Here is a 23,412-nt window from a genome sequence, read left to right as displayed (position 1 = left end):
GTCGTAATTTCCCTTCCACTCTAGAAACGATTAGTTCACTATGAGAATGGGTGTAATCGTTCACATGCTAGTTATGAATTGGTAGAAATGCCATGTGTAATTAGGGATTAGGAGTAACCCAGTTGTTTCTGAAGCGATTCAATTCGATTACTGACGATTTATGGTCGTTAGTAGGATTAAGTCGAAGTTAAGATGGAATCAATCCCCCTCTAACTCCTTATCATAGAATCGACGTATATCATTCCCATAGTTGTTCTAACAATCGACTAGTTGCATCTAGGTGGGTAGTTACATCGTAGTCTAGTTGCCATTTCGTAAATCTCTCATTAGACTTTAGAGTTAAGTTTACTTATACGTAGAAAACACAGCATGCGAAAGGACTAGGAGTGGAACGAACTTCCTACTCCACTATATATGTTCAATAGATAGAGAGTAGAATCTTTGATAAATTATAGACTCGCACATAGTTTTAGTTTACTTACGTTTTGAGTTTTATCGTTCATTTCGTAGGTAAATTATCTTTTTATGTTTTATCAAATGGCGCCGCTGCCATCTTAGTTTCACTTTCGCATTGTTTTCGTAGTATAAGTACTTTTCTTAAAGTCCCATTTCACCCACCCACCCTTGTTTGATTCATACTGTGGTTGTCCGTTTCAGCGTTGAAAGTTCCGCGAAAAATTACACTGAGCGCACCCGCGCCCAAACGGAGCGCACCTGCGCCTAAAAGCCTGGAACCTTGAGCGCGACCCGCCCTAAATCACTGTAACTTGAAGTTACAGGGAGCGCGACCGCGCCCTAGGCGAGCACACCCGCACCCTAAGCTAAATTTTTCCGGATTTCTGCAGTTTTGATTCGAACTTTGATTTTTCAAGTCTTTCAGTGTTCTAACTTGTTATATACATTGAACACGCGTAAACAAGACGCTATTCATAAGCGAAGCAAGGACGCAATCAGGTATTCCTTTCTTCCACACCTCGCATCTCCTGTTAGAGGTTTATACTAGTATATCAGATTTGTTTGGAGTGTTGATGTGTTTAGCTAAGTTTGGTCTTAGCCTTGTATGAGATTAAGGTCTGGTCGAACAAAAACACCGAACGTAATTACACAACAACGTCAACAAACAAGTCTATCTAGTATACCACCCACTACACCTCTAGCTACTATTTCACACACACAACCTGATATAATGCCTGAAGACGAAGAGACTACTCTCTCTGATTTCTAAAAAGCCTTGAGCGATAGGCCAAAATCTTTCATCGTTCTAGCAGACCCAGTGGGGGATTTCCGAATCCCCCCAAATATTTTTAATTTGTTACCCGTTTTTCATGGTTTATGGTTTAGACCATGAAAAACCTTATCAGCACATGCGTAGGATTGAACAAGTCCTAACAACATTCTACCATCCTACGGTTGGTGCGGAACAAATTAAACTAAGGGTATTCCCTTTCACCTTAGCGATGAAGGCGTCTTGGTTAACTGCGCTAATTAAATGGACTTCGTGGGCTAAACTTGTTCAGCTATTTATGGAACATTTTTACCCACCCCTAAAGACGGATGAGATGCTTTCCAAGATTCATTTCTTTCGACAAAATCCTCATGAATCATTTTAAGAGGCTTGGAATCGTTTCACCGATCTCCTTATAGAGTGTCCACATCATAACTTAGCGAAAGACACGTTAGTTTGTGCCTTTTTCAAAGGACTTCTACACCACCATAAAGAAGTCCTTGACATAATGAATGGGGGTAGTTTCTTAAGCAAAGGAGCCTCGAGGAGGCTTATAAATTTTTAGAGGATCAAACTAAAAGCGAAATAACAACTGGGGGTAGTGGACGATATCCACGCTCCACTAGTTCTTCTAATACAGTTAAGGCGCGGTATGTTTGAAATTAAACACGATCCCGAGCTTAAAACTATAATCGAATCACTCACTAAAAAGATAGAGGCCATTTCTGTTCAACAAAAGCTTATCCCGTCACGCGAATGTAAATTCAAATTCATGTAGTTTACATTTGGAGCCCTCAAAGATCCCGACTCCATCGTCTCTATAGCCTATGAAGCGGGCTTGTTCCATTAATAGTGAACCTAACACCTCTTGGAGACAAAATCCCAACCCGGTTGGAGAAATAACCAACACATCACACCTCCGTGGTACAATAATCAATATGTTAGGCCAACGCACGCGGTTTAACCAAGCTCCACCACGACAAGGGCGAGGGTCGGGGTAATTTTAATAATTATAACAACCAAGTGCAACCTCGACAAGGTCAAGCACAAGGTCAACGTAGTTATAATAATTATAATGCTAATAGAGGTATCGTTCTGGTAAATAATAATTATCAAAATCCACCCATAAATAATTCACGTGAAATAGTTCCAGTCACACCACCCGTGACTACTACACCCACACAACCGGATCGTCTTGACACCTTCATACAAGTGAGCCAAAAACTTTTCCAAACCATGGCTCAATCTAACCAACAGCTTCTTCAGTCCGTTAATAATTTAACCCAACAGTTGGCCCAAGATAAAGCCCAACCCAAAGGTGTGTTGCAAGGTCACGCAATACCTAATCCTAAAAAAACAAACACAGCCTTTGAGATAATCGATAATACTAGTAATGAAAATAAAAACGTAGGTGAGCTAAATGCCATCACCACTCTCCGTTCTGGCAGAGTAATTGATAACAAAGTAACTATGCCTATAGTTACCCCACCAGTAGCCCCTACACCTGCTACTTTACTAGATACCGAAATAGAAACTGAAGAGCCTACCACTGTAGAGGTACCAGTTACAACACAACCTAAGAAATAGAAAGCCAAGGTTAAACATCCATGTGATACATATGCTAAATATAGAGAGAAACCACCGTTTCCACAAAAATTAGCCATGTTAACTAGGGATACAAATTATAAGGAGATTAGGGATGTTTTCAAGAATCTAACTATAAACCTTCCCTTCCTCGAAGCTATTAAAAAGCTACCACACCATGCTAAGTTTCTTAAGGAGTTGTGTACTACTAGGCGTAAGACCAATATACCAAAAGACGCCTTTTTAACAAAACAATTCCCAACTCTATCTGAACATAACGGAATTGTTAAGTACAAGGACCCTGGTCGTCCTACTGTACAATGCACCTTAGGAGATTCCTACACGACGACCGCGTTATTAGACCTGGGGGCTAGTGTTAACTTACTCCCGTTTTATTTGTATAGACAAATAGGTCTGGAGGAGATGCAACCCACTAAAATGATGTTGCAATTAGCTGATCGGTCTATTAAGTATCCTAAGGGTGTGGTTGAAAATGTGATGGTAAAGGTTCAGGATTTCTACTATCCGGCTGATTTCGTCATCCTCGATACAGAAGTCGCTAACGACTCTGTCCCAATCATCTTAGGGCGTCCTTTCCTGGCAACTGCCAATGCGCTCATTAATTGCCGCGATGGTTCGATGTCCATGTCTTTTGGCCATCTTGCTGTTGAAGTCAATGTTTTTAAAACAAAGACACATTTACCAGATTCGTCTATGGATAGAGAGGTTAGCATGATCGAGAGCTTTGCTCGAGATTATTTCAACAACACGTTCCCTGATAATCATATTCCCAAATTTCTTTCCTTTGGAAGTTCATATTCTAACATTTTCATCCCTACACGAGTCGATACACATATTACGGATGAGGATGAGATAGATGACTTTCTCAAAGATATAGAGGACTATCATAGTAACGTGAATATGACCAATCTAGATGAGGAATTCGATGAGTTTCTTAGAGCAGGTGATGATTCACCCTATCAAGAACTACTTTGCACAACATCCACCTCGACTCCTCTCCTTCCACCCTTTCAAAGGAATCTCGAGTTTGCACTCGATCCTTTTGTTTCTTCTGTGCTTAATTTTTTTTTAAATCCACCTAGTAAACAAATACTTCAGAAGGAGAAACCATTTGACACCTTCATTTTCAGACTTGAGACAGTCCCTACCTACACCATGAATGAGTTTTGTGCTAAACCCACATCCTCATTGTTTACATTCTTTCCTTCTACAATTTATCCGTATCCACCATATCTTCCATAACCATTCACTTTTCCACACTTATTCACTAGGACACCCTCTCGCTCAAAGATGAAAAAGAAGGTGCATGCTAGCTTACGTTATAGGTTTATCCGACTTCGTTTTCAGTTCACTAGGATGCGTCATAGGAAATCTTGGTGCTTGATTGTGTTTGGATATATTTTCTGTGATATTTATTTATGGAATGATCCACAACTATTTCGGTTGTTGATATATGATAAATTGCATGTTCATACATATGTTTAGATAAAGTCTTGAGTATCTGACTATAAACGACTCAACTTTTGTGTTTGGTGCATTTCCTTTCATTTTCATATATTGGTGAGTGCACCATTAAGGTAACCGGGCCCTCCCTATGGAGTGTGTGGCTGTAAGTACCGGATCCTAAGTCCACATTTAACATAATTCACGTTTTCCACTCTTGCATGTTTTCTCGGATTTTTGAGTCATGTTTCTCTATGGGGTGAATTATGTCTTTCTTGCTTATTGTTTTTTATTATAAAAGTGAATATATATATATATATATATATTCACTTTTATAATAAAAAACAATAAGCCTATATATATATATTAAAGAATAAACATAGTAATCTAGGAAGTCTCGGGAATCTGACTTTAAAAGACCCACTTAAAAAAAAAAAAAACAAACAAATTTTCTAAACTTTGTCGTAAAAAATTTGTTTGGGGGTGGGGTGTTTGTGTTTCCGTCCAAGAATGTTTTATGTCCCATTAGAGTTGCTTAGGTCGTTTAATTGTATTTCGATCCGGGTTGACATAATCTATAAATTTAGAGTTTAGTCGTTCGCATAACGTACGTCATGCACGCACTCCGAGGCATTTTCCACTATCTTATATGTCATCCACGGTCGGAATAGAGTGTTTTATGGATCATCGGATTAGAAATTCTCTCCTGATCATTTCCATATCTCATTTGCAAAAATCGGACCGGTAACGAAGCGGCAATTTTAGTTTGAAGTTTCGTGAAAAATTCAAAAATTCAAAAATTTCGAATTGGGCTTGGGCCCAACCCGCGCGTACCGGCAGCGCACCCGCGCCTTTACCTTTGCCCCAACAGTCGCGTTCATCCGCCATTAACGATCACCAAAGCTCCAAAACCTAAAAAAAAAAAAAAAAAAAAAAAAAAAAAAAAATTAAAAAGAAAACCTAATTAAAAGCCCACATTCAAAAATTTCAAATCTTCTATTACCTCCACCCAAGTAAAAAAAAAACCAAAAACCACCGAAAATTTCAAAATTGTGAACTGTCGCGCCACCACCGCGCCACCACCACTGTTTGTTTCAATCGGTCGACTCAAATTCCAACACCACATCCCATTTAAACCCCCACTACATTCCAAAAACTCCAATGGCTCAACAACATCGAATCTTGCCGGAGCAAGCATTTACTGGCGACCACTTCATGCCGTTTTACGGTGACGAAATGATCAGTAGAGACTGGAATAGCTTGTGGTACTCGACCGAAGCCTTTTACCACGAAGACTTAGTCCGACGGTTTTACAACACGAGGGAGGTGGAGGGGCGTAGAATTTTTGTTATGGTGGCGAAAAGGAGGAAGGAAGTAACTACTGGGTTGTTGGCTAAGATTCTAGGCATTCCGCCTAGAATCCATCTGGATGTCACGTTACAGGAGTCACAATATAATAGGGTAGAGCCATTGATGCACGTGACAGTTACCGTAGGGAACTACAATGCGAGATCGCATTGTGTTCGCCAGGCATCCCTCATAACCAACATTTTATTGTGTTCGCCAGGCATCCCTCAGTGGATTGGTCGGAACGTCCTGGGGAAGGAGAAGGTCAGCGACATCGGTCTGAACTGCCTCCATATTTTATGGATACTCTAGGAGCAGAAGTACGAGTTCTGTATCTTGGAGTTTTTGCTTAGCATGATTAGGGGAGTGGGAAAGTTGATGGCACCTCTCCCTGTTTTAATAACCAAGATCATGCTGAAGTTGAGAGCAGCTCCGGCGTCTGATAGGATTTACATCACCCTACACCGAAATCCTTGGATTTATAAGGATTGTGTCCAATGAGTTTGGAGGTTACCTGAAGATAGAGAAGAGGACGAGGAGGATGGTGGAAATGAGAATGACGAGGAGGATGGGGGAAATGGGAATGACTCGGAGGATGAGGAGGATTTGACTTGTTTTGATGTGGATGCCTTGGAGAGGTGTTGGTCAGATGTAGAACGCATGGCTGTGATTCATCGTGGCATGTGTTCACTCAACACTATCTGCGAAGACCTCCGGACTCGACAGGCAACTATCCACCATAATTTCGAGATCTGTACCCAGAGTGAGGACGAGCGGTGGGAACAGATGAGGGCCGAGCTAGAAGCTCAGTGCCAGTTCCGGGCCGACATGCTTGCACGATTCCCACCTCATGAGGATTCTCCTTCTGAGGACACACCATCGAGGCACGAGCGTCGTCGCCGAAAGATGAATGGTGCTGGCCCATCGGGAGCTCAGGAGCCATCTCCTGAGCATGTGCCCTCCGCTACCAGTACCGAAGTGGTTAGGGATAGTATAGTTTGATGTTTTTTATTTATAGTTTTTAATATTGTTAGTTATTTTAATGTAAGTTTTATTTCCGTAATTTGGATTTTGTAGTAAACAGGCATTTAATGCCAATTTTAATATAATGTCGTTATTTTAATTTTGCGTGGTTGTTTAATATTGATCCCACCTTCCCAAATTGTTTGGGGGTGGTGTTATCTATTCCAAAGATGATTTTTATATGACCTTCGTTTTAGAAGTTATTGCGGAGTTAGGGTGAAAATATGGCCGTTTAGGCATATCTATATATAAGTATCATGGTAGGATGAAATCTCGATTAAATAGGTAGATTCTATCCTAAATTCAACCTAAAAGATACTAGGTTTGTTTTCGAATCAAGAAAATGAGTTGTTTCCATTTTCGGGTTTGGAAATTTTAGTATTTCCGGAAACTGCCGTAAAAACTTTTTGGCAACTTCCCGATCCGTTTTAGCAACGTAAAACCTATATAAACTTCATTCATTCTACACTCACAACTCACACTACACCTAACCTCCATCACTCACCTTTCACTCCCGCGATTCCCACGTTTCCTGTCATTTTTCGATCTTCACACCTCTCGGGCGCCCCTTACGCCTCTGCAGGAGCTTATTCGACCGACTTCCGTGGGACCGAAAAATTCCAGTTTTCTGCGGGTTGTTTCCAGATCATTCGCAGCTATTCCAGAGCGTAATTTTGAGATGACATCTCCTACATTGATACCGGAACAGTCTTTCGAAGATTTGTTCCAAAGCACTACTTATGGTGCTTGGTTTCGTGAGGCGATCACATACATTGGCTGGGAACCGCTCATGGTAAGACCTGATGCACTGTATTCTCCAACACTAGCATCTTATTTTTACGATAACTGCATTTTCTTTGAGAGACCAGATGGAGAACAAGTGTTCTCCATCAATATTGATAATGAACCAATGGAAATTACCAGGTTCTTGCTAGAATTTGTTCTTGGACTTGCTATGCCCGCTGAAATACAAGACCCATGGTGATATTGGGTAGATAATATGTATGTCTACACTTACGAGTTTTTGCATGAGTCGTATGGCGCGGGCATTTTCCGTATCGAGGACCAAGGGGAATATAACGTCGCCTTTGGTAGCCTGTCCATGAACATAGGAACTATTATGTTTTGGATCATGCTAAACATTTTAGGGGAATGGCGTTTTTCTTCTATGAATGATGCCACTTGCAGCGTCTTCCTTGCTTTAGCCACGGGACGTATGTGTCATGACCTTCCCCGAACCTTGATGTCTAGTTTAGCTCGATCCCATAGCATGAGGCATAAGTACCTTCTTATGCATGTTCTAATTTCCCGTATTATGCTATGTTTCTTTCCTATTTTTTGTACACGTTTCAAGGATTGGATTACGGTCGACACTGTACGACCCACCAATAATATTATTCGATCTTTCCGTGCAATGACTTGGCAAGGGTGGAGGATACAACCTCATCAGATTGCACCCTACACCCCATCAGACCAAGTGGCTCTTAATAGGTTAGCAATAATAGACGATAAATGGCGGGAAGCCTGGCAAATTATCATGGCATGGCAGGACGCGAAGGAACCTCACTTCTTTATAGAAGAAGAGGATGAGGAAGATGATGAGTAAACCGGGAGATAAGGTAAGTCTTAATTCTAGTTAGTGTCTGCTTATGTCCCAAGCAATTTCATTCTTTTAACCCCATAATGGGTAGAACTCGTATAAAGTTGCGTCAGTTTTTATTTCCTATATTAATATGTTCTAACCTTGTTTCATAGATGTTCCGAATTTCACGCGATTCAATGGTATTTTTCCAACCCTCTTTATTTAAAATGCTTTGAGGACAAAGCATGCTTCTTGTTTGGGGCATAGAAACGCGTGTAATTAAGGCATCTGATTAGGATACGATAGGTATAATATGCATTTGTTTTCTAGTTAAAATTTAAAAAAACTCAAAAATATAAATAAATAAGTTATGATATACACTTAGGAATATTGGTATTGTTTTCTTTCTCTATGCTCTTAATAATCTAGAAGTCTCACTTAGCTTTTGCATTAGAATAATTTTTAGAAACTTAGGTTAATATGTAGGTAATAATCTTTGCATCTATCTATAAATATATTACATGAGTATCTATGATTGTTAGCAGTGAGTTTCTGAAATCTAGGCTAGAGTACTTATTCTACAAATCCTGTGAGAATATAGCCTAAAGCCTTATATGAGCGAAACATTTGAGAAATGACACAAGGGAGAAGCAAAATCCGGATAGAGATATCACACGTCCACTTGCTTGATCACTAAACCATATCCTAAGCAAGAATTTAGGCCCTCTTTGGATCGATATAGCCAGAAATTCATACCTATGAATTATATTCCGCTAGTCGCCCCTCTGAGCCCTTCTTTAGCCTTCCATAAACCATAATTCCTTTACCCTGTTACAAAAACAAAACAAAATAAAAAATTCAACCTACCCAATCTAGAATAAGTCTGAGAATAGAATGAGGAAGAAAGAAGAAGAGAAAAACCTGTGTAAACAAAAGTTAGTTAATTGCTTCAGAAAATAAAGAAAAGAAGTTTCCATCCAAAGAAAAGAAAAATAAAAATAGAAATAAAATAAAAACTCCAAAAAAATAGAATAAAAGGGGTCAAAAGCCAAAGAATATATATATATATATATATATAAGGATGGAAACAAAGTGTAGAAGCAAAAATAAATAGCAAGGTTTTCTCTAGTTACATAATAGGAAGACTCTATTATCTCATACTTGTCCTTTTTGAATATCCATTTCCTTCCTTCTTAAACCATCTCCTAATCCCCGCAACACCTAATAAAGACCTCTAGCTCAATTAGGAATAGGCTAGTGTGATAGTAAGTGGCAGATGTGTTTGATCGACACCGGCTTCCTTGTTGTCATTGAGATTGTAAGGTAAAGTGTGCCCACCGCCTGCTCGGATAATGTAAACTTGAGTGGAAAAATCAGAGTGTTGTATCTTGACTATTATTGTGAGAACCTACTTAAGGACGCTATTCCGAGTTTCAGAAACGAACATGCTAGACATTTCATAGTATTACTCATTGTATATATATTTATTGTTGATGATTGATTATTATGCATATATTAGCTTAGGTTTCGACTTGATTACTCTATATGCATTGCTAGTGAGAGGTATAGTTAATTTAGAGCATGAATAAGGAAACAATAGTTTTATTTCTTAGTCGTTGTAGTATAGATGAAGTTTGTGAGTACCTTCACTGGAAAACTCTCACGAGGCTATAACTCGTCTACTAGGAAATTCCTAGTGGTTTAAGGCCTTGTTGCATATGGTCAATGCAATCGCACTCAGTGAAACGAGAGTAGATAGAACTCCATTTTTGGACACTTATTCTAATTTCTCATCTTTGCTTGAGGACAAGCAAAATGCTGTTTGGGGGTGGTTTGATAAGAGCCCAAAACTATAGTTTTAACCCTGTAACAGTCATACTTTTATACCAATTATGTGAGTAATAATTAAGAGTTAACACTGATTACGTGTTTTTATGCATTTCAGACTTCAAAGTCCATTATGTGCAGAAATGTGCCACTTTAGCGAGATAAAGGAGCAAAGGTCGGTTACTAAGGAGTTCCGTAATTAAAGGCCAAGATTCAAGAAGACAAAGCCTTTCTAAAGCCCGGTCAAAAGCTGAAAAGTCGACACAGGTAGAAACAGCACACAAAGTCAGCAGAACTTCCGAAGGCCGTATCTTTGGACTCAGACCTTGGAATGGGGCCTACCTTATGTCAAAACGACCGGCTCGGAAAGAGCTTTCCAATGGTTTAAGCCTTTACCCAATCAGAGGAGCAGAAGTGGACGAAAAGTCTATTGAAGCCAAATGCAGCTGAAGAGGCCTTTTTGAACTGAAAGAATTGGGTTTTGGGCCTGATTCTTTGGCCCAAAACATGGCTCCAAGCCCATACATGATTTTTGGATCTGAAAGTATAAAAACAAGAGCTTGACTCTTTGTTAGTGGTAGCTAGTTAGACCTAAAACAATAGATAATTCTAGATCTAGTTTTTATTTAATTAAATTAAGTTTAGTTTATATTCAATTCTTGTTTTAGATTAAACTCTTAGAATCATTGTTCTTAATTAGTTTGATAAATAAAATAGCTATTTGTCAATTTCGATTCTTGTCATTTACAATTGTTAGATCTAATTTCATTTATTACTTGTTATTCAATTCTTAGTTATTAATTAGAATTTAATTATTGTTTAATTTAAATTAGTAAATTTCAATTCTTTATATTATGTTTAGTTATAATTTAGTCGGAAATGATTGCGTCATGATTCTCGGCTAAACCTCCATTAGAGGGGGTTGAGAAGCCTTGATGAAAGCTTGATTCCGATTATTGTAGAGTCGTCGTAATTTCCCTTCCACTCTAGAAACGATTAGTTCACCATGAGAATGGGTGTAATTGTCCACATGCTAGTTATGAATTGGTAGAAATGCCATGTGTAATTAGGGATTAGGAGTAACCAGATTGTTCTGCGAAGCAGTTCAATTCGGATTACGACGATTCATCGTTAGTAGGATTAAGTCGAGTTAAGGTGGAATCAATCCCCCCTCTAACTCCTTATCATAGAATCGATGTAGCATTCCCATTGTTGTTCTCATAGTCGACTAGTTGCATCTCGTGGGTAGTTGCATCATAGTCTAGTTGCCATTTCGTAAATCTCTCATTAGACTTTAGAGTTAAGTTTACTTATACGTAGAGAACACAGCATGCGGAAGGACTAGGAGTGGAACAAACTTCCTACTCCACTATATCTGTTCAATAGATAGAGAGTCGAATTTTTGATAAATTATAGACTCGCACATAGTTTTAGTTTACTTACGTTTTGAGTTTTATCGTTCATTTCGTAGGTAAATTATCTTTTTATGTTTTATCACTAACCAAGTGTGCTTGTCTCATTTGTAGTAGTTTAGTTTATTCCGGAAAGTTACTCATTTGGTTATGTTTTTTTTTTCCAATCTTTAGCTCTTATGATGTTTTAAGTTCTCTTGGTGAGTTCTCTTCTTCTTTTATTTTCCTTCTCTAGTGTTTAGAGAAAGTTTTATTTTATTTTTTTCATGAAAACATGGTAGAAACAACATTTCGGGCAACAAGTGGAGTGTACGAAGCTTCCTGGTCCCAAGAAGGACTTGGGTAAGTTTTTGTAGTTCTTTTTTAATGTAAATAACTTTAGGAAATTGGAACATCTAGATGTAGCCACATTAGTTAAAGAGGTCCTTGACACTGCCGAATGCTTTCATTTGCTACTTAATGCTGCATTACATAGCATCATCTTCAGATCCTATCTCATGTGTGTAGAGTCAGAAGCGTAATACCCACACTGTTGTTTTAAATTTGTCTGCTACCACATCTATTTAAAGAAAACACATTTTGCTAAAATATGTGGGATAATATATTAAATTCATGAAGTAAAAGTTGCTTCTTAAATCCTTACTGTTAGAAGTCTATCCATTTATTCCTTTTTGTTCCTTGCACACTTGATTTCTTCTATTACTGTGACCTTCTACATCCCCCCCCCCCCCCCACACACACACAGACAAAACTTTTCCAAAAATAAATAAATGGCAGCCCCTAGTGGTGTTTGGTGCATCTGCACACCCCACACACACATAAAACTTTTCCAAAAATAAATAAATAGCAGCCCCTGGTGGTGTTTGGTGCATATAAAGTGTGTAATGTATAAGAATTTAGTCATGTATTGGACATTCTAATCCTTGTAGAGTTATTTTTAATTTGTATCACTTGTTTCTTATTTCAGGGAACACCATCCAGTGTTCGACAAATCCAACTCCTATTCGATTCTTTTCATTTTTCATACGACAAGGTGTTGAACTCTTGTTTGATGTCTCTAGATTGATTTTACTATCTCTTCAAGAGCTTATGATTGCTTTGGGCTCTTATACAATTATTTGAGGTACTTACTTAGTTACTCGTAACTTCTATCAATTAAACAATCCATTAACCCTTGAAAACTGTGATTAAGTCTTGATATTGGCTTTTGATTTTCCAAAAGACATCTCGTTAGTTGCTCCATTTCATTAGTATAGTGTTAGGCCCACTATATAGAAACCTAAACTTGGAATTGGGATCAAGTGTTTTCCATATTTTAGTGTTCTGTTTACTAGTTATACATTGGATACTTGGAGATTCTAATATGTCAATGTATCTTTTGTAAGGAAGCACCACGTAACTTTTCCAATTATTTTATACGATTGGTTTATTATATTTCAGATAAAGAATCTTGGCCGTAAAACGGCTTATACCTACAAGGAGATACTGGAGTGACGTTCGAATAGACTTTGTTCAGTTCATCCAAGAATGTATTATGAACTATTCTCAAGATGAAAACTAGATGCAGAACAACTACAAAGGTTAAGACATACACGTGGGTGATCGACTTGAGCGAGATTAGGTTTTTTTTTCAATTGGATTTGGCTGATTTAATTTATATGTATTACATTGGAAATGTGTTATTTACTTCATTATGTTTTTGAATATACTAATATATATATATATAAAACATAATGAAGTATATATATATTAGTATATTCAAGGGAATTGGCCGATAATTCAATGGAATTAGCACTTTATGAATGCTATTTGAAATTTAATGGATAATATTCAGAGTGTGGTTTATTACATGTCCGTGAGGTCTGTTTTCATGTGTATTCGATATTTTTTTTGAAACAAAATATATATTTATCACAGTTTTAACCAAACAGTCATGAATGGTTGTCCTTTTTGTGAAGGTTACAACCTGATTACATTACTGTTTTGTTAGAACTGTCACAAAAGCTACGTTTTTTTGTGACTATTTTTTAGTATTTGTTACTGTTTTATGTGGTGGATACATGCTAGTCTGGAACAAATATTTGTCACGGTTTTGGAAAAAAAAATTACCCCCACTCCGTCACGGTTTTGGAAAAAAAAAAATAGTGACAAAAAACTTTTTGTCACTGTTTTTAATAGTGATATAAAACCTTTTTTGTTGTAGTGCATTTTCGAACTGGAACTCAATGCAGTTGCTGGCGTTCCAAATTATTGTGACTGGTTTGTCTGAGGATTTGTGCCCAAATGATCCTAGACATTGTTTGACTATGAGTGAGTGGGGACAGGTAAGATAGGGTGGATAGTCCGGCTTTGGCTTGGATCTCTAACTCGACCATTATTGTGAATAAGGTTTTGGCCATTGTTAGGATCTTCGCACTGTCCCGGTTCGGCTCGTTGCCTTTGCCTACGTTCAGACAAAGGGGACTCGACCGATTGGTGCTCCTCAGGGTCTCTGGGCCATTTGCCTAGTTGATTTCTCAAAATCTCATTTTCTGCAACTATTCTTTTCAAAAGAGAGATGAGAGCTGGATCCGATTAGTATTGCAAGTTCCGGATGGAGGCTCGTAGGTTAGCATGTTGGCCTCCCCTACCTCTTCCAGGACGTCACATAGTAGCATTACGGGTGGGTTCAGCAGGACCATCCCTGATGTGTATTATGGCAGCTCTTGTGCTTAGCACAGCATTGCGGCGAGGGACATGGGGATTAGATCCCCGAGTCCCTAGTGGCTCCAGAGTGTGTTGAACTGCTTCAGACAATCCGTTTCCTCTGTTCTGAGAAAAATATCTATGACAACTTGACTGCCCCACCTCTGTAGTGGTGCCTGGAACAGTCTCCATGTTCTGTCAAGTCGCTACATGCCGATTGGTAGCTTCTGTATTACTCATCGCAATTTGTTCAACCATGGTAACAAGGACGTATGAAAAATAAGGCCGAGGATATCGAGCTCCAACAGAAGACCACGTGGTCGTGGGTTCGATCCCCACAAACGGCGCCAAAGAATGTCGGGGCAAAAAGTTAACCTAACACTCCTGATGTAGTGGTGCTTCCGAAAGCTCGAAAGAGATGAGGATTAGGTTTTTCGAAGAAGAGAGACTGCACCAACATTCTGGTTGCCTACGTACCCAGTGAGGAATTCGGGATCAAGTCTCTTGAAACGTAGTTCTGGAGGCTGCAGAAGCCTCCGTATATATAGCAATCTCTTGCCTTGGCGGCCAAGAAAGTGATTCTCGGAGACTGCCTTCCTTTTTGAATCCTTGCATGATCCTATCTAAAATAGGATCATTCCCCAAGATTTCATTTTATCCTTGTGCAAGATCTTATCAGATTGCACTAGGGTTTCTCGCCTCCGTGGATCGGGTTACTGGATCAAGATGATCTGGACGGATTGGGTCCATGAACTTAGGCCACTCGGATAGGCCCTAGACCTGTTGTGAACTTTGACGGATTAGAAGACCGGATGATCCAAAATGTTTTTTGACAGCCACCGAACTGGTCTGCCGCTAGTCCCACACCAGGTCCATGGTCTGAGTACACTTTGGATTAGAAATATGACGTAGGGTACACACAACAAGCATAAGAAGGTACTCATGCCTCATTGTATGGGCTCGTGCTAAACTAGACACTATGGTCTTGGGAATATCAAAATGCATACGTCCCTCAGCTAAAACAAGGAAGATATTACAAGTGGCGCTATTCAGAGTTGAAAAACGTCATTCCCCTAATATATTGAGCATAATGAAAAATATAGTAGAGCCTATGTTAAGGGACAGGCTTTTAAGGGCTATGTTATGTTGGCCTTGGTCTTCTAAATAGAAGATACCCGCCCCATAAATCTCATGGAAGTATGCATAGTTATAATAGAAGGCATTATCCGACATGTAATCACATGTGTCTTGGCCAGGAGGCATAAAAAGTCCTAGTGCCAATGCTAATAAAAATTTGTTTAAATCCATGATTTCATTGTTTATGGTGATAGAGAACACTTGTTCTCCATCATGGTTATTAAAAAAATTACAATTATCATAGAAATAAGCAGTAAGCTGAGGTGAATAAGTATCACATGGATATATCAATAGAGGGAGCCAACCTAATTGGTTAATCATGTCGTCGAAATAAAAGCCATAAGTGTCACTATCAAGCAAGTCATAAAAAGATTGTTCCGGTATAATTTTTGGAGTAGTCATAACAACCGAGTAATGAATTAAAGTACTGGAAGTTAGAAAAGTGGAACCTAGAAGTCCGAGCCTAGAAGCTTGTGGTGAGGATGCGTGCGCACTTGGAATAACCCTTCGGAGAGTGCGGTGCGTAAATAATAATGTTGATACCAAATTAATATGAGCGCGGTGCGTGCTAAGTTTATGCGTGTGTGAGGCACGTGCGTGCTCTGAGATGCAGCGATGTGTTTAGGGTTTTTAGTTATGAAACTACATGCTTAGATATTGTTTTTATAGTGTTTGGTTGCAAAGTCTAAGGCCGGATTGTTGCTAAAATAAAAGATGTGAAAAAAACATAATTTTATAATAGTTTCCTACACATGAATTCTATTTCAGTTTATAGAATTTCTATATATGATTAGCCTCCGAAATTCTCTGAAATTTTGATATTCCACGAAATTTAAGGTTCCTAACATTGTGGATCCCAATTGAATAAAACAAGGCCCATGGGTTGCATATAATGGGTTTTCTCTATTAGATTAGCTTACATAATTCCACAAAATTTTGTAATTCCTCAAAACATCAGGTACCTAATTACATTGTGGATCCCAATTAAATTAACCAAGCACAAGGGTTCTTATATTTTGGCCCAAAACTTGTATAAATTAAAATATACCACCCCAAAACAATTTGAGAGGGGGTTCATGACATTGATCAATTAAATTACCTAAACATATTGAATAACAACTTAAAAACTATATGGTAAAATAAAAATATGCAATTAATCATGTATTAAATTTAATAATACGTGCATAGATGAGCAATCATATAAATATTAACTAATTAACTAAAAATGAAATTAACAATTAATTAAACTAAAGTATTGAAATTAAAACAAGTACAGAAATTAAATAGTTATTACAAAACAGAAATAATTCTAAATCAAATTCATCACAACAAATCAAAAATAAATAAGCTATCCCTGTGAAGAAGAAGGTCTAGAACCATCAGCAGGACGACGATGATGACGCTCACTTCTAGAGTCAGAAGAAGAAGGCGAACCACCTGGCTGGGGCAGATGTCTCAAGACTTCGGCCTAAAAAGCTGCCTGTGCCTCTTCCATATTCTCTATAGAATTAAGCATGTCAGCGTGGTTATTGGCTATGGTTCGAATGTTATGCTCTAAGCTGCGGTGATCACGTTGAATGGAACCCTGGCGCTTCTGTATCGATTCAGAGAGTGTAGTTAGGTTTTTCTGATGATCGGTTTTGCTGATGATCATAAAGTGTATGCATCCCGCTATGGAGTAGTGAAAAACGTGCAAAATTAGAAGAAGCACGATCCATAGCATTCTTAGCAAAACAAACAGGATATTCATTTTCATCCACATCTTGATCTATACCATCAGCTCTCTCTTTAGGCAATGTCCAATGCCTTTGGACACAGTCACTATATGACTTTGCGTTTGAGTGAAGCTTAATATGAGTCCTAGGTGACTCAGGCACGTAACCCCAAGATAACATAATCTTAGTAACAAAAATAGGTACGGGTGCAGTGCTCAGGCCTACAACCATAAGCTCTCCACACAAAAAATCAATGAGGCAAAAACCACACCTCCTGTTTTGCAAAACCCAAAGAACATGTAGGAATGACAAGCTGATGTCACTTGGCTTTGAAGTGCTACATAGGTTCTTTCCTAGCCACTGCGTCATAGCCAGCTAGTTAATCCTCAGCGACTACTGCCTGGCACAATGAGAACGATCATTGTAACGACCCTCAAGCACCGTCTCCAGCATCAACTGATGCACTCCATCAAACTGGGATCTTTGTAAGGTCAGGGTGACCTGTTTAACGGGTATCCCAATGATGGTAGGGAGCAAATCATGAATCACATCCATGTGAACTCCTTACAAATCCACAAACATCCTTCCAGAAGGAAGTATCCTCTTATTACGATAAAAACGCAACACCAAATTCTTATGGTAGTACTCCTCAGTAGAGTACCACATTCTATCCCACCCTCTAGCATGCATATCTCCGTACCATAGAATGGCTGGAATATCTCCGTGTTAAATGTGAATTTCGGTATGATTTTTATTGGTCGGGCCATTGTATGGTTCGATTTTGAATATGGGTAAGGGTTTAAATAGGGGATGATTAGGGGAAGGTGCGATAAAAAGTTGGTGAAGGTCTGTTTCGATGGAGGCATGGAGCGTGCTTGGATTCAGTTTTTGATAGGCGCGGTGCGCACTGGGATTGATTTCGGTTAGATTGTATTTTGTTTGAGAAGATGAAGTGAATGGGCCGGTGTTGGATTTTAAATGGGATGGTCGATGGGGTGTAAATATCGTGGTTTGGGTGGAAAAATGAATTTTGGCCCAAGCCTAAATCTTTTCTAAAATACCTATCCTATCCTACTGCCTTGTAAACTTAAAACTAATATTCCCGATTCGTTAGCGGTCCGATATTTGTGAATGAGCTATGAAAATGATCAGCATGAAAAATACTATCTAATGACTTAGGAAAACTCAAATCTAATCGTGGGTGACATATAAAATGGTGGAATAACACATCGAAATGCATAAATGGCATAAGTTATGAGGGCGAAGGAAAATCTAGAAGACTAGATTGTGTCACACGAATCTATATGATTTAAAGCAGCATAAACAAAGATAGGAAATTGAGAGAACAACGTGGGTTGATACTGATAAAAGGTAAAATGGTAGTTTTACCTACGCATAAGCTACAAAACTCAAACGTAAGTAAAACTAGAACTATTTTCGTGCTTATATATCAAAGTTCTACACTCTTTATGCTATTGCAATAAGTAGAGTAGAGAATTCGTTCCACTCCTAGTTCTTTAAAATTCACGTTAACTATGATAATCAGTCTATCAAAGTCAATGAGAGTAACGATGGAAATTATACTACGAAAATGCCGAATCAAACAATCAAGATGATATGATTCAAACTACAGAAATGCTAAATTGACAATATGAGGAGGAATTAGGGGGATTTGATTCCACCTTAATTCGACTTAATCAACTAGTGAGGAATTGTTGTAATCCGAATTGCAATGCGTTCGCATAGCAATTGGGTCTTTCTAATCCCTAATTGTTCATGGTAATCTCTACTGACTAACAACTAGCATGTGAAGAAATCAAACCCATTCTCATGGTGAACTAATTACTTTCTAGAATGGAATAGATTATTACAAACAATTCTATGCTAACAACAATCAAGTTTCATCAAGGCTTCCTCAAACCCCACTAATGGAGGTTTTAGCCTTGAATCATTATACCATCATTTCTAAAAAAAGAACAATAAAAACAAGTCATTATTAAATAAATAATTAACTTTATTGATATAATTTAATAATAGTCTAAGATTTAAAATGAATTAAACTGAATTAAAAATTAATTTAGAACTAAGATTATGAATAACTAATTATCAAATTAAATCAAACTAATTATGAATTTGAGACAACTAAAGCTAAATAAGAATTGAATCATAAAACTAAGTAGAAATAAAAAACTAATTCTTTATTATAAACTAAATCTAATCCTAAATAAAACTCATTTCTTTGTTCTAAAACTAATTCAATGAAAAAAAACTAGATCAAAACTAAGTTATTGGATAATTCTAAGTAAAAAATTTGATACTTAAGAGCTAAGTCTTTGTCTCTTATATAGAGGAGACCAGATCCACAAATTCGTGCATAGGCTGAGGAGCCATGTTATGGGCCAAAAAATCGAGCCCAAAACCTTATTACTTCAGTCCACAAAGGGGTTTTCAGCTAGAAATGACTTCAATAGCCTTTTCGTCCACTTTTGCTTCTATTATTGGGTCAAGGATTATACCATTAGAAAGCTCATTCCGAGCCGGTTTTTTTGACATAAAGTAGGCCCGATTCCGAGGTCTGAGTCTAAAGATACGGCCTTCGGAAGTTCTGCTAACTTTTGTGCCCTATTTCTGCCCGCATTGACTTTGACTTTTCAGCTTTGACCGGACTTTAAAAAGGTTTTTTCTCCTTGAATCTTGGCCTTTAATCATAGAACTTCTTAGCAACCAACTTTTGTTCCTTTATCTCGCAAAAGGGACATATTTCTGCACATATTCGCCTCCAATGCCTGAAATATATAAGAACACGATAACAGTACTAACTCTTACTTATTAATCACATAATTGGTCTAAAAGTAATATTATTAAAGGGTTAAAACTATAGTTTTGGGCTCTTAACAAACCACCCCCAAACAGCATTTTGCTTGTCCTCAAGCAAATATGAGAAATTAGAATAAGTGACCAAAAATGGAGTTATAACTAATCTCGTTTCGCCGAGTGCAATTGCATTGACCATATGCAACAAGGCCTTAAACCACTAGGAATTTCCTAGTGGACGAGTTATAGCCTCGTGAGATTTTTTCAGTGAAGGTACTCACAAACTTCATCTATACTACAACGACTAAGAAATAAAACTATTGTTTCCTTATTTATTTTTAATATCTATCCATCTCACTACCAATGAATACAGAATAATCAAGTCGAAATCTAAGCTAATATATGCATAATAACCAATCATCTACGAATAAACATATATACAATGAGTAATGCTATGTAATGCACTAACAGGTCCGTTTATGAAATTTTGGAATAGCATCCTTAAGTAGGTCCTCACATAAATGTCAAGACAAAAAATACTCGATTTTTTTCGCTTTCAAGTTTCATTTACTCCGGTGTCTTTGTAGGAACCGTTATTTCATAATGTTAATTTCTACAAATCGTGAAAACCACGTGCAGCGGAATTAATGGTTCTCACGATTTTGGATTGGAAAACATACCTGTAAATCGGCTAAGATAACTCTGAGAATCCTAACTCTGAGAATCCAATAGCTATGAAATCAACAACCTCTTGATCTTCTGTTGTATTCCAATCAATCGATTGGACGTTGTGTGGGCAACGATCTACCAACCCCTTTCTTTCTCTTGGCCTATCTCACTCACAAAGGTAGAAACGAATTCAGATATACTTTTCTTGCCTCTCTTTTTCAACCAATGAATAGTGAATTCGGCAAGGAGAGAAGGGTTTGTTTTTATAGGCTACAACAGGGACCATGAGGAGAAATTAGGGTTGGGCCTCCTAACGGGCTTGGGCTTCCCATGTTCGCCCAGAACACACAGCCCAAGTCCTTCAACAAATTGCTTATTCCACTAAAGGCCATTGTTGCACTACCTCCCTATTCCCAAATTACGTGTTACGCTTATGGGCTCCATATTGTATGCTTGTTGACCTCCCCGTGTTTAAGATATTGAATGCCTGTTGATTAAGTCAAGTTACTGACAACTACATCAATTAACTTCTTATGTCCTTAAGTAGTACCACTCAACCTCATTGTCATGTCAGAATAAATCCACCTGCAGGGTTTACATGACAATCCTTATGAGCTCCTTAAGGGGACATCATCAACCCGACTTCCTGCGGGTCATGGATTCCTTCTATAATCAATAGCACACCTTACATACAATGTCATTACAAAATCTATCGAGTTTGTTGATTCACAAATGAATCTCACCCATTAATGATTTAAAGCAATGTACAATGCACGTAAGTGCCCGTTATTATATCCGGATTAAGAAGACAAGCATCTATAATAACAGAGGTGTTAGTTCTCTTATATAGTCAGTGTAAAGAGAAATAGCCTCACTTGATCCTGTTCAATACACACAAAGTGTACTAGTGTAATCTTATAGTCAAGATAGACTAATACCAGATTATACTACAACCTTACCAATGGTTTGTCCAAATTCATCTAGGTTGTGAACGTTTACTTATACTTTATAAGGTACTGATGATATGATCTTCTGTGAGTCACCACACACCATATCATATACAACATAAAGTACTAGACACATGCATATAACTAATAACATATATAATATGCATAACATTTGCCCATATGATTCTCATTCAAAATATAAAGAATTATAGTTAATACAGAAGTAATGTTTTTAGTATATAACGCTATCATGTGAAGTGGGCACACTTTACCTTACAATCTCAATGACACACAAGGAAGCTAAAGTCAATCAAACACATCTGCCACTTACTATCACACTAACATATTCCTAATTGAGCTAGAGGTCTTTATTAGGTGTTGTGGGGATTAGGTGATGGTTTAAGAATGAAGGAAATGGATATTCAAAAAGAACCAGTCTGAGATAATAGAGTCTTCATATTATGTAACTAGAGAAAACCTTGTTCTTTACTTTTGCTTCTACACTTTTTTTTCCATCCTTAGCCATTTTTTCTTTTTTTTTGGCTTTTGACTCCTTTGATTCTTTTTTTTGGAGTTCTAACTCTTTATTTTCTTTTATTTATTTATTTATTTATTTATTTGGATGGAAACTTTCTTTTCTTATATGAAGCGACTAACAAATTCTTGATTTCAAAGGTATTCCTCTTTTCTATTCTTCATCTTTATTCTCAGACTCATTTAAAGAGTGGGTAGGCTGATTTTTATTTTTATTTTGTTTTGTAAAAGGGTAAAGGATTTGTGGGTTATGAAAGGCTAAAGAAAGGCTCAGAGGGGCGACTAGCGAAAAATAATTTCAAGGTTTGAATTTCTAACTATATCGATCCAAAGGGGCCTAAATTCTCGCTTAGGATATGGTATAGTGATCAAGCAAGTGGACGTGTGATTTCTCTATCCGGAATTTACTTCTCACTTGTGTTATTTCTCAAATATTTCACTCATATAAGGCTTTAGGCTATATTCTCACAGGATTTGTAGAATAAGTACTCTAGCTTACATATCATAAACTTACTGCCAATACAACATAGATACTCATACAATATATTTATAGAAAGATGCAAAGATTATTACATACATATTAACCTAAGTTTCTAAAAACTATTCTAATGCAAAAGCTAACGTGAAACTTCTAGATTACTAAGAGCATAGAGAAAGAAAATAATACTAATATTCCTAAGTGTATAGCCTGACTTTTTATTTATATTTTTAAATTTTTGAAATTTTTACTAGAAAACGAGTGCATATTATACATATCTATATCCTAACAGATGCCTTAAATTATGCGTGTTTCTGTGCCATCCCCAAACAAAAAGCTTGCTTTGTCTTCAAAGTATTGAAATAAAAAGGGTAGAAAAATACCATGGAAACGTGTGAAATTTTGGAACATCTGCGAAATAAAGTTAAAACATACTAATATAGATAAATAAAAACGGATGCAACTCTATATGAGTCCCACCCGTTATGGGGTTACAAGAAGTAAATTGCTTGGGACATAAGCAGACACGAACAAAAATAAAAACTTACCTCCTATCCAGCATTTAGGCTTTGTCAACCTCTTCTATAAAGAAATGAGGTTCCTTCTCATCCTGCCACGCTATGATGATTTGCCAGGCTTCACTCCATTTATCATCTACAATTGCTAACCTGTTTAGCGCCACTTGGTCGGATGGGGTGTAGGGGGCAACCAAGTGAGGTTGTAGCCTCCACTCTAGCCAAGTCATTGCACAGAAAGAATGAATAATGCAGTTGGTAGGACGCACAATGTTGACTCCAACCCAATCTGTGAAACGGGCACAAAAAATAGGGAAGAAACATAGCATAATACGGCAAACTAAAACAGGCATAAGAAGGTACTTATGCCTCATGTTATGGGCTCATGCTAAACTAGACATTAAGGTCTGGGGAATATCATAGAGCATATGTCCCCCAGCTAAAGCAAGGAAAA

General features: G+C 37.7%; 1 pseudogene; it reads right to left on the bottom strand.

Moving 5' to 3' along the window:
- Positions 1 to 1,569: 1,569 nt before the first annotated feature.
- LOC147475318 (small nucleolar RNA R71) lies at positions 1,570 to 1,663 on the bottom strand (annotated as a pseudogene).
- Positions 1,664 to 23,412: the final 21,749 nt, after the last annotated feature.

The sequence above is a fragment of the Coptis chinensis genome, chromosome 9, assembly GCF_015680905.1.
Source record: "Coptis chinensis isolate HL-2020 chromosome 9, ASM1568090v1, whole genome shotgun sequence".
Lineage (NCBI taxonomy): Eukaryota > Viridiplantae > Streptophyta > Magnoliopsida > Ranunculales > Ranunculaceae > Coptis > Coptis chinensis.
This window is presented reverse-complemented; position numbering and strand designations above follow the sequence as displayed.